Genomic DNA, 12,780 nt, shown 5'->3' with positions numbered 1-12,780 from the left:
TGAAAAGAATATTTTTGTCCTCTCTTTTAAAGGTAAAGTTGGCCCTAGAGAGCTGAAGTATCCTGTCACAAAACAATATGGCTTATAAGTAGCGAAGTAGTGTTTGAACCTAATTCTCTCTCTTTTCAAGGCCTATTACATCACACTGCCTTACCACATTGCATTAGTTATTTACCATGTAAATTAAAATATCTTATGAGCAGAAGTTGAGTCTCTTTGTCGCAGTTTCTTAAAAGTGTTTGGACATGTAAGCTCATTTTAATTTTTTATTTTGTAAAGAATTCTTTGCAAAAAGAGAAAAAGAATTCTTTGCATATGTCTTTGTCCCTCTTTAGAAGAATTTCCTTGAGGAGCTAGTCACTAGTGGAATTACTGATTCAAAATATATATGAAGTTTTATTTATTTATTTTAAAGTGTTTTATTGAAGTATAGTTGAGTTACAATATTATATTAGTTTCAGGTGTACAACATAGTGATTCATTAATTTTATAGATTATACTCCATTTAAAGTTATCATTAAATATTGGCTATATTTCCTTTTCGGTACATTACATCTCTGTATCATACTTATTTTATAGCTAGTAGTTTATACCTCTTAATCCTCTTCCCCTTAATCCTCCTACCCATCTTCCCATTGGTTAACCACTGGTTTGTTGTCTGTATCAGTGAGTCCGTTTCTGTTTTGCTATATTAATTTGTTTGCTTTTTATTTTAAATTCCACATATAAGTGAAATCATACAGTGTTTGTCCTTCTCTGTCTGACTTACTTCACTAAGCATAACGCCCTCCAGGTCTTCAAGAACACCTCTGATCATCTGATTCAGAGCAGAACAAACATGTTTTTTGGAGATGTCTCTTGATCAATACCCAGAGGCCAGGTTGGAGTTGAGGCTTATATAACTATAGATTATATTTTGATCCCCTCGGGTTGGGTAGTACAGTGTCCCTGAGTTGGTTGCAACTACAAAAAAATTGAAGTTTAGGCTACAATATAGTGTTGAGACAATAGGTAGTTATAATGCTCCTGTAGTCAACACTGACCAGACTGTATTTGTAATACTGAGCTCAGTGCTTAGTGTCAGAGTTTAGAAAGATATTAACACATTAAATGCATCCATATGAGGGGGGGTCCAGGTGAGATGTATGACAATCATGATGTATGAGGAAAAAAAATATCCTCCGGGTCCACCCATGTTGTTGCAAATGGCAAAATGTCATTCTTTTTTATGGCTGAGTAATATTTTATTGTGTATATACTACATCTTTATCCATTCATCTGTTGATGGACTGTTATGCTGCTTCCACATCTTGGCTATTGTAAATAATGCTGCTATGAACATTAGGGTGGATATATCTTTCCCAGTTAGTGGTTTGTTTTACTTGGGTAAATACCCAAAAGTGAAATTATAGGATCATGTGGCAATTCTATCTTTTTGGGAGGGGGCGGGCGGCAGGTGGGGAACTGCCATACTGTTTTCCACAGTGGCTACACCAATTTACAATCCCATCAGTAGTGCACAAGGGTTCCCTTTTCTCCACATCCTCCAACACCTGTTATTTGTTGTCTTTTTGATGATAGCCATTCTGACAGGTGTGAGGTGATAGCTCATTGTGGTTTTGATTTGCGTTTCCCTGATGATTACCGATGTTGAGCATCTTTTCATGTGCCTGATGGCCATCTGTATGTCTTTGGAAAAATGTTTACTCAGGTCTTCTGCCCATTTTTAATTAGGTTGGTTTTTTTTTTTGATATTGAGTCGTATAAGCTCTTTATATATTTTGGATATTAACTGCTTATCAGATATATCATTTGCAAATATTATCTCCCATTCAGTATGTTGTCTTTTAATTTTTTCAATGTGAAAAAGCTTTTAAGTTTAATTAGGTCCCTCTTGTTTATTTTGCTTTTGTTTCCCTTGCATGAGTAAACAGATCCAAAAAATATTGCTAAGACTTATATCAAGAGTATGCTACCTATGTTTTATTTTAGGAGTTTTATGGTTTTCAGTCTTACATTTAGATTTTTTTAATCCATTTGAGTTTATTTTTGTATATGGTGTGAGAAAATGTTCTAATTTCACTTTTTACATGTAAGTGACCAGTTTTCCCAGCACCACTTATTGAAGAGACTGTCTTTTTTGCATCACATATTTTTGCCTTCAAATAATATACATATTTTTTCATTGTTATCTAGAACCATTATACAGTTTACTCCCCAGTGACAATGTATGAGAACATCTGTTGCACTGAAACCTGACCAGCTTGATTTTTTTGGTTGAAATCATCTTAAAAGACATGATGGGGCAATTCAGCCCAGGGCATGAAATATGTCATCATCCTTGAAGAGTTAGTTTGACATTTATTCTTCTCTTGTAATTGATACATGAAGCTTAGTTATTGACAAAACTTAGAAGGTAATTCATTCTTTTGCAACTGCTTCTTTTTGCTGGAGGACATTATAAACACATTTAAAAGGCTTCAGAAAATTGTGAGAGTATATAAAAGTTCAAATAGCCATTTTATGAAATGTCAGAAGTAAATACTAAAGGCTAACAAAGTACCTGAAAAGGACAAATAGACAGGGAAAAATAGAAATTATCTCCATGACTAATTAAAATATGGACCACAAATTATGATGTGAGAAGGTCCCAATTCATAGATTATACAGAGTGTGCTCAGTGGTGGAGAAGAAGGGAAGAGTTCAGGGAAGTTAATGTATGAATTCTCTCAATATGATGCCTGTTTTTTTTATTTTTTTGTATAATTTTTCAAGAGTTTTATTTCCTTTATTTACACAAAGTAATTGCCAATAGTACAATTTTATTCTATTGATACAGAAGAAACCGATACACAACTGAGCTATCATACTTCCTATACAATGTTAATGATAAAGCAAATAATTTGATAGAACTTTAAGAAATACACATATTCAAAATCATTTGTGTCTATGTCATTTGTTAAAATGGAAAGCACAGATTAATTGCCTTTTCCCCTCTAATTCTATATTTATAAACATACTCTTTTTTTAATTGAAGTATAGTTGATTTACAGGGTTGTTAGTTTCAGGTATACAGCAAAGTGATTCAGTTATATATGTATATATATTTATAGATAGATAGATATTCTTTTTCAGATCCTTTCCCTTATAGGCTATTACAGGATATTGAGTATAGCTCCCTATGCTATACAGTAGGTCCTTGTTGGTTATCTATTTTATATATAGCAGTGTATATATGTTAATCCCAAACTCCTAATTTATCCCTCACCCACTCTTTGTTTTAATACTCTTTCATCTCAGTTAATCCTCACAATAGTCCTGTGGGAAAAGATGACATTAAAAATCCAGAAAAGGAAATGGAGAATCAGACAGACTCAATGACTTTTTCAGAACCACATAGTGGGATTAGAAATCCAAGGATGTCTGACTCTAAGACCATGATGTCTCTTATACCCTGTTTAAGCAGTTGCTTTTATACCAACAAATTAAGTGTTAACTGGCAAGCTAGATTCTGTTGGAAGAATCTTTTTAAAAGAGTAGAGTGGGAGAGACTGAGGCAGAGAAACCAAGTATGATGCTTTTGAGGTAAGGAAGTGTGTCAACAGCCTGAATAAGGCAATGGAAGTAGCATTGACAGGGAGGAACCAGTTCAGGAGAGATTTACAGAGATAGACCTGATGAAATTTGGTAAAAGTGAAGAGTCATACATAACACCAAGATTTCTAGCCTGCATCCCTGTTTAAATGATAATGCCATTAAGGGAGACAGGGAACTTAGCTGCAAGTCTTGATGGAAGGTAGTTAATGCAGTTACGGCTGAGTTTGAGTTGCTGGTGAAATATGCATATGACACTGAGTGACCTGATGGCACCATGGATCTGGAGAGTTCAAGGATAGAGATACAGATTTGAAATTCATTGACCTGGGGATCCTAACTAAAGTCTTAAGAATAAATTTTTTTTTCTGGGAGAGCGTAAAGAAAATTGTAATCAGTGTATTATATAAGAACTAGGGTCTATCATATTAAAGATCAGTCTCCCTGGGATCAAATCACAGATTTACCCCCTTTTCTAGCTCTGTGGTCTCGGGCAAGTTACATAATCTCTCTAAGCCTCATCATCTCTTGTTTCTTTTTTTCCACCTGGAGACACCAACAATGTCTAGAGACATTTTTAATTGTCACAATTGGGTTTCTAAGGATATCTAGTGGGTAAAGGTGAGGGAAGCTGCCAAATATTCTACAATGCACAGGAAAGGCTCTACAATAAAGAATTATCTGATCCAATATATCAGTAGTGCTGAGTTTGAGAACACCTGCTGTAAAGCTTCTGTAAAGTAGGGTTAATTGTACTTACCTCATAGAGTTGTTGTGAGATTTCAGTGAGATGACTGAACATGTTGTAAACAATAAATATTTAAGAAAAATAAGTCAATCAATTGAGTGGAAAAAGAGGGCAAAGGACATAATTTGGGTAACTGCTTGCCTTTAAGGGATAGGAGAGGAAGAAGTGTGTGTGTGATACATGCTGAGAAGTGGCATAGAAGAGGGAGAGGAGGAGAATCAGGGGAAAGAATAGAGTAGTTCAGCACATGGGCACAAGTTTCTGTTTCATGGCTACAACCAGAGAAGGACAGCAGGGCCATGACTCTCAGGTAGGTCACTGAGGATGGGAGCTGGAAAGGGACCATTGGGATTAACAGCAGATAAGTGATAACTTTGGGGGAAAGTTGTAATAAGAGTGAAAGAAAAATGGGAACAGAATGCTAGGTTGCAGTAGGTTGAGAATTAAATGAAAACTGAGGTTGAGAGATAGGAAATGAAGTTTATTCAAATTGGCTATTTAGTCATAAGGATGGTTTTGTGTTTTAGGATTGGAGAGACCATTCTAAACTGAAAAGATGGAAAAGTGTAAAGGGAGACAATGGAACAATAAGAACTATTGTAATTGATGGAGCAAGAGTCCAGAGGAGAGTAATGATAGGGTTTCTGATCTGGAGTAATGAAGACGGGATTTGCTTTAGAAAGAAGTTGGGGTGCTGCTTTCCCTGGGAGAGAAATACACTGATAATGTCAGTATACTTTAGGTCCAGGGTAAGAAATGGAAACCAAGAATTTAAGTTTTATGAACTTCTCAAAAATTACAAATAAAAATGTTCTTAAAGAGCCCAGATACACAAGAAGATGCATCTTCTAAATTGCTGTTAAGAGTTCTTCATGAAACTTTCTATTATGAACTGAGTATTTCCCAAATCCGTATGTTGAAGCCCTAACCCCCCAGTAAGACTGTATTTGGAGAGAGGACCTTTACAAGGTAAACAAGGGTAAATGAGGCCATGGGGTGGGGAGTGGGGGGACTAATCCAAAAGGACGGGTGTTTTATAATTAGAGGAAGACACATCAGGAGGGTGTGCACACAGAGGAAAGGCCACGTGAGGACACAGTAAGAAGGGGCTGTAAGTCGGGAAGAAAGACTTCACCAGAAACCCACCCTGCTGGCACCTTGATGTTAGACTCCCAGACTCCAGAACTGTGAGAAAATAGATTTCTGTGGTTAAGCTTACACAGTCTGTAGTATTTTGCTGGGGGTATCCCTAGTAGACTAATATGTTTCCTAATTGGAACGTCTATAGATATAATGCAATAGAAGACATAAGATGATCTGTTAAAATAAAAGTTAGTTGTCTTAAAGAACTGGATTGACCACAAAGGGAGGATGTGAGAGAAAGCAGATATTTGATATCAAATTCTAGCCCCAGCATTAACCAACTGGCTTCAGCTTTCCATAGTGGGAGATAAAAATGATGTAACAGTTGGTATTATGGGTATTAGAGTCAGTCTGCCTCCATTCAAATTTCATTCTGATACTTACTAGTCATATAACCTTGGGTAATTACTTAATTATCTTAGCCTCAGTTGCTTTATCTGTAAAACAGGAGAAACTCACATGAAATAGTTTGTATAATTCCTAACACATGCTAGTTAACATTTTCATGTCTTGCTTGATATTTTTGTTATTACAAGATTTTCTGATCACTAATTTGTGACATTAAAGGATATATTTATTTCTTAGCTTCTATTGATTTTTCGAAGAAATAAAAAGAGCAGAATAGATCTGAAATAAAAATCCAGACAGACCGATTTTTGTAAAAATGTTACGCTAGAGACTAATGTTGTCTTTGTTTCAGTTTCAAGGCATAAATAAGTATACTAAAAAGATATTCTGAGACAGATTTATTGTGCCATCCTAGCATTTCATTTTCAATTTACTTAAAAAAAATCAGTGACTTTCATAATATTTTATGTTCCCATGCCACTTTTCTTAGCCAAAGTTTTCTAGAGTCAGTCTTTAAGTAGTTACAAAAAATATAGATTGTTTTAACTGATATCTGATATAACTGATATATCTACATAAACTAAAATATATCTATGGATTTTTATTGTTTTTAATAAAATGGCCTACTTATTTTTAGACAATTTTGATTAAAATATATAAATTTATAAATTTCAAATTATTTCTAAGTAAATAAGCTTGAAAAAATATTGAATAGACAAAGTATCCATTGTTGCCATAGATTCTGCTTTGAAAATAGGAAAATCTGGAGGAAATGAAACTTATGAATTTGGCATGCTACTGCAGTCTATACTCAAAAAGCATATTCTTCTCTATAACTCAAAAGGCTAAACTACCACATGAGATTTGATTCTAATCTCTTCTGCTTTTAATTGAAAATGAAAGTTGTGCTACATTTTAAAATTCTTTCACTTTAACTGCAACTGGGATTCATGGATATAAATTCCATTATAGGCTAAAATAATTATGCTAAGTTACTGTCCCATATATAGTTCAATGATAAATCGCTAAGTGTTTCAAACCCATATTTATAGCAATGTATGTTTTCATTAGGACCCAAAATTTAGATGATGAGTTCATTTTAACTAAACCTTTGTCCTAAAAGTTCATCATTCATATAGGTAAATGCTCAAAGAGGCACACACTTTCAACTTGTAAACCTTGAATTTTATATAAAACTTTGCTTCAAAAAAACTTAAGTGTTTTCTTGTCTTCTCCTGGTCACACAATAAATGAATGAATGAGTGAATGAATGAGCCCCCCCACCTATCCATTAATTCGTTTCAACTTTCTATTATACACCAGGCAATATTCTAGTTCCTAAAGAGTTATTGATAAATAAGATAGACTAGGTCCCTGATCTCATGAAACTAGTTGCAGTGTGGGAAAGACAATAGATATTTAAACAAAGTAGTTTTTAACAAGTGATAAATGCTGATATGAAAATAAATGGGATTAAAGTGACAGAGAGTAACAGCAGTTAGGGTTTGAGGTAAAGGCTACTTGGCTATGGTTAGTCAGGGAAGACCTGTCTGAAGAGGACACACTTAAGCTGAGACATGAATGGCTTTAAGAAAAAGCCATGCAAAGATCTAGAGAAAGAATATTCGAGGCAGAGGTCAAAGACCCTGAGGCAGATGCAAGCTTGATGTATTCTTAAGTCAGAGGGAGGGACTTCCCTGGTGGCACAGTGGTTAAGAATCCGCCTGCCAATGCAGGGGACACGGGTTCGAGCTCTGGTCTGGGAAGATCCCACATGCCACGGAGCAACTAAACCCGTGTGCCACAACTACTGAACCTGTGCTCTAGAGCCCGTGAGCCACAACTACTGAAGCCCGTGTGCCACAACTACTGAACCTGTGCTCTAAAGCCCGTGAGCCACAACTACTGAAGCCCATGTGCCACAACTACTGAAGCCTGTGCGCCTAGAGCCGTTGCTCCGCAATGAGAGGCCACCGCAATGAGAAGCCCCCGCACCGCAACGAAGAGTAGCCCCCGCTCTCCACAACTAGAGGGAAGCCTGCACGCAGCAACAAAGACCCAACGCAGCCAAAAATAGATAAATAAATGAATTAAGTAATTTTTAAAAAGTTATAAAGTCAGAGGGAGCACAGTAGGAAAGAAATCAGAGAGGTCATAGAGAAGTGACATGATCTGATTTACTTTTTTAAAAGATTACCCTGCCTACTGTATAAGGACAAGAGTGGCAGTAAAAAAATAAGAAAAAGAAATTTTAATAATTCATAAGAGAGAGAATGGTGGCTGGGACCAAAGGGGAATAGAAAAAAAGAGGATTTATTTCAGATTATTGAATATGCCAAACCCAACACTCTATATTTGTCTAAGAACTCGACCATGCATGAGTGGTCAAAACAAACACATAATCTGGGCATCTGCTGGTTTACTCCAGCTAATGTGAAAAAAAGCCTGGGAAATGAGCAGGGAAGGCCTTCTCTGGATAAAGGCCTATTCCCTTCTCTCCAAAGTTTCCACTTTATAAATTATGTTTTGGATTACACATTACACACTAATGTTTGTAATTTTGCTTGCAAATATAAACATATGTACACAATAAAAATACTGATAAGAAAACTGTTTGCTCATAAAATTGTCACTGCTTTCTCTGAAACTACTATCATATATAATTTTGAGTAGATAACGTTCTTTTTATAGACACTAGAGCCTTCCTTCTGATAAGTATTCAACCATTCTTCACCTCCTGCCTTGTATTATAATTGTTTCTCATCTCTAATATAAGGCTGTAAATTCCATAAGGGTGTATATTATTCTCTTTGTATAATCCACAGTAGCTTGAGTCGTTCTTTCTGGAGTATAGGCATTGCATAAATATGTATGTGTGTCTGGATGAACAGATGGATGGATGGATGGAGGGGTGGATAATTGAAAAATTACACAAGTTGGTTGGTTTTATTGTATTTGGAGCTCATTTTCCCTCTAAAGAAATGTATTCATATGTTACTTGATAGTATAAACCACTAATAATTATGACTGCTAATTAAAAATAAAACAATCAAACAGAAATAATGTAACAAACACAAGAGCCTTTACCTGAAGCCACAAAGTGAATTAATAGATTTTTTTTCAATGAAAGCAGCAAAATAATGATGGATGCCTCTAAAATCTTGGACGTAGCTAAGTAACAATTGTCCCAACTAATTTGGACACTGAATTTCTATTTTCTTTTAATAAATATATTTTAAAGGATTTATCCAAGATTCATGTTAAAAAAGTCTAATGGGCTATAATCATATACACTGTCAAATTAAGAGAGCTATGTAAGAGTTCAGATAATGCTTGACAAATGTTTTGCTTAGCACTATTGAAGTATTTGCAATACTTTCTGATTTAAGATTTTACTTTTGACTTATTTTGACTTATAATCTGTAACTGTTAAGAATAGATTACCATCTTATTTAAGGATATAATAAAGAAAATGTTCTAAATAAGTTTTGAGATTTTCTCCCATCCTATTTTGAATTTGAAAAGATTCTATTTTAAACATTTTTATGTAAGATTCCTAAACAATATAGTTTAATAGGGCATAGGAGATCATGAGGACTGAATTGACTACTGTATGTTATTGCATACATGATTTATGAATATAAAAAGTGCTTTGTAAACTGTAAAGTGAAATATAAATGCTGTTGTTTCTTAGCAGCATGATTATGCTGATCTCTGATATTTGAACTGCCTTTCTAATAATATAATAGCCTGTTTCTCTCTAGACGAAGTCTCATCATAACACAACTGAAGAACAAAATTATACACTTTTAAGACATACCACTGAGTAATCAGCTCCCTTCAAAAGGATGTTTTGGCTTAATAATGAAAACATCTTAATAACTGAAATTATTACCCACTGAGTTACTGTCACTATAATGTTCTAAAACAGACAAATTTCCTGGAATGAGAAATGCGGCCCTGTTAACTGATATTACTTAAGGAAAATTTCTATAAAAACCATTCTTGATGTGAAAGTCATCATTTCTCCCCCCTCCCTCCCTCCTTCTTTTCTTTTTTCCTCTGCCCTCCCTTTCTCGCTCCTCCCTTCCTCCTTCCATCCTTCTCTCCTTCCTTCATTCCTTCTTTCTTCTTCCTTTTCCACCCCTTCCTTATAAGTATGTTTAAACTCTAAGCATTAAGCATGAGGGATTTTCCATTTGCTCTCTTTCTACCTTAATATACTCAACTAGTGACATGTTATCCACCTCCTTAAAAAATTCAGTCAAGACTTGTTCAAGTTTGATTTTACATCCCAAGAAAAGTAGCAGAAGAGTGCTTCATGCTTAGTGTGTGCGCAATAAGATTTGCTGTTGAAATGCACTAAATTAAAGTCTTTTGCTCATTCATGTCCCCTACATTTATTCCAGAATTATGTTGAGTATATGTGAAGTTGGCTATTTTATTTTATAGTGCTAAAATATAACTCATACATGAATTGTGAGTTTGTTTAAAAAGAGAATTTAATGATTTTCCTCTAGTCTCCTATATTTGTTATAACTGATAAATAATGGTATGGTTTCTGCTCATTCAGTTGTTAATGTTTTCAAAACTTTTTATTATAATCCCTTTCTGATTGAAACACCAAAGTCTTCTCCTTTAGTAGTCAAGAAATGTCCTAGGACCCAAGTAAATATTTAAAAGGCATCTGATACCTATAGTAATACTTCCTCAAAAGTCTGTTTGATGAGGGTCCACACAAACGGCAGGTGTTCCTACAGAGTTGTCTGTGACAGGGAGAAATGAAATACTAATTAGTTCATACTTGCACCAGGAGTGATAAATTCTAAAATGCCATCAATTATGTTTATCAAGATGTCCTAAATTATTCACTGATCAGCGCAGAGATACATAGACAGAGACAGTTATTTGGAACTTATTAATATTGCTTGCAAATGCTACATTTTCTTAAACTGCTAGTTAAATATACTGGTTAACTTATTGTTTGAGGAAACAATATTAGCAGAATGCGTTTGTTTCATGTTTCAAAAAATTATTTGGCCAGGATTGCTTTCTAAATAAAGATTATTTATAAAGGACATATGGTTCCAATTCTAAAGTCAAGATTATAATTCTGCAAAGAAATTCCATATGTTTAATCTCTAATTGAGAGTATAGATATAAATGTTTTTATAGATAGTTGCCATGCCCGCTCCTTCATCTGTATGCGTATGTGAGCGTGTATGTGTGTTCATGTCTGTGTGTGTGTGTGTGTAGATGGATAAGTAGATATTCTATCATGTGTATATGTGTGAAGACCTATTTCTTTGGCTGTGAAAATATTGCTTATGGAGTTTTAAAAAATAAAACTATTCACTTATGATGTAAGAGTAAGTTAAAAATCAAGATAATAAATCATAGCTACTTTATGATTACATCTCTATAAACAACAACAATAAAGCTATGCAGAAAAAATAAAGAATTACATAAAGATGTTCCTGTTAGTTACTTGTGGTTAGAGAACTATGAGTAAGTCTTCCATTTCTTCTCTCAGTTTAAAAAATATTTCCATAATAAAAAATCAATTGCACATTAAATGAAAAGGGTTTTCCTCCGTTAGAGAGAATTTATTTCAAAAATAATTTTCTCTTATATGAAGATAGGGGCCTTTTGTAAGTACATATAATTTCCCTTAATTTTTTTTTTATCTAATAGTAAAAAAAAAAAAAAATCAAATATTGGATCATTAGTACCCCACAGAAAATTTGTATTTTAAACCAAAGGCATTTAAGAAGACATATGAAAAAGTCTCACTTCAAATACTTCTTTTGTTCATTCTTTTTAAATCATGGATATGACTAAGATTTAACAAAAAAGGGATGTAAACAGCTCATTACCAGGCCTAAAAAGTACCCCCCCCAAATCAAGCTAACCTTACTTTTAAACTTATTGCTGTGATTAGACGGTTTCTACTTTTAAAACTCTGTACAGATTGGCCAGATGTAGGCTCTTCCATTTGTATACTTTACTAACAGAAATTTCAAACTGTATTTTCAAAAAGTGATCTGCATGGTTTTAACTGAGCCTAGTGGGATGAACAGATTTTCTTAAGTATAAAAATCTCCATCTTTATCAAATTTGTTATCAGTTTGCTCTCTATTTCTTTGATAATACACTGATCTGCCTAACTTAAGTAGATACTAGGAGGAAGACAGGAATTTTTATTAACTATTTGAATTCTCAAAATTACTGTGTGTTTTACATGTCTAAGAGCACAATCTATTAATATATTAGAGTGTGTTTGAAAAGCTAAGTTTTAGTGGTTGTTGTTCTTTGGTTTTACCACTGAATGCTCTTTGGTTCCTCTCTGTCAATGCCTTTTCACAATGTTTGGATTTGGTTGTATTAAAAATATCTAAGTATTATAAAGGACAGGAGTGGGTATCAGAGAATATGGATTATAATTCTGGATATGCTACTAAATTGCTGTCATCTTGGAGAAATAACTTAAATTCTCTGTGCTTAAATTTCATGTTATTTATGAAAACAGAAAATCAACCAGATATTATCATTTTATTCATAGTAAAAGAAATATTGTATTTTACTTTACAATATCAACTCATCTAGCCTTAAGGAGTTTCTGTAAAAGCAGACTTTCTCTAAGTAATAACCAAGATATTCTGTGGGGAAATGGGGAATTTTACCACATAAAGAACAATGGCGGGCTTCCCTGGTGGCGCAGTGGTTGAGAGTCCGCCTGCCGATGCAGGGGACACGGGTTCGTGCCCCGGTCCGGGAAGATCCCACATGCCGCGGAGCCTGCGCGTCCAGAGCCTGTGCTCCGCAACGGGAGAGGCCACAACAGTGAGAGGCCCGCGTACCGCAAAACAGAACAAAACAAAAAAAAAACAATGGCCAAAATAGTATTTGAACTATTCTCAATCATGGGGGTTATATTTATCAATTTA

At 34.5% G+C, this 12,780-nt stretch overlaps 1 protein-coding gene across 2 annotated transcripts in view; it reads left to right on the top strand.

Annotated features, from left to right (window-relative positions):
* Nucleotides 1-12,780, top strand: part of PRKG1 (protein kinase cGMP-dependent 1) — a 1,272,686-nt gene that overhangs the window by 1,156,779 nt on the left and 103,127 nt on the right. The window lies entirely within an intron of this gene.

Source organism: Physeter macrocephalus, chromosome 20, assembly GCF_002837175.3.
Source record: "Physeter macrocephalus isolate SW-GA chromosome 20, ASM283717v5, whole genome shotgun sequence".
Taxonomy (NCBI): Eukaryota; Metazoa; Chordata; class Mammalia; order Artiodactyla; family Physeteridae; genus Physeter; species Physeter macrocephalus.
The sequence above is the reverse complement of the archived record's forward strand: the minus strand, read 5'-3'. Positions and strand labels throughout refer to the sequence as shown.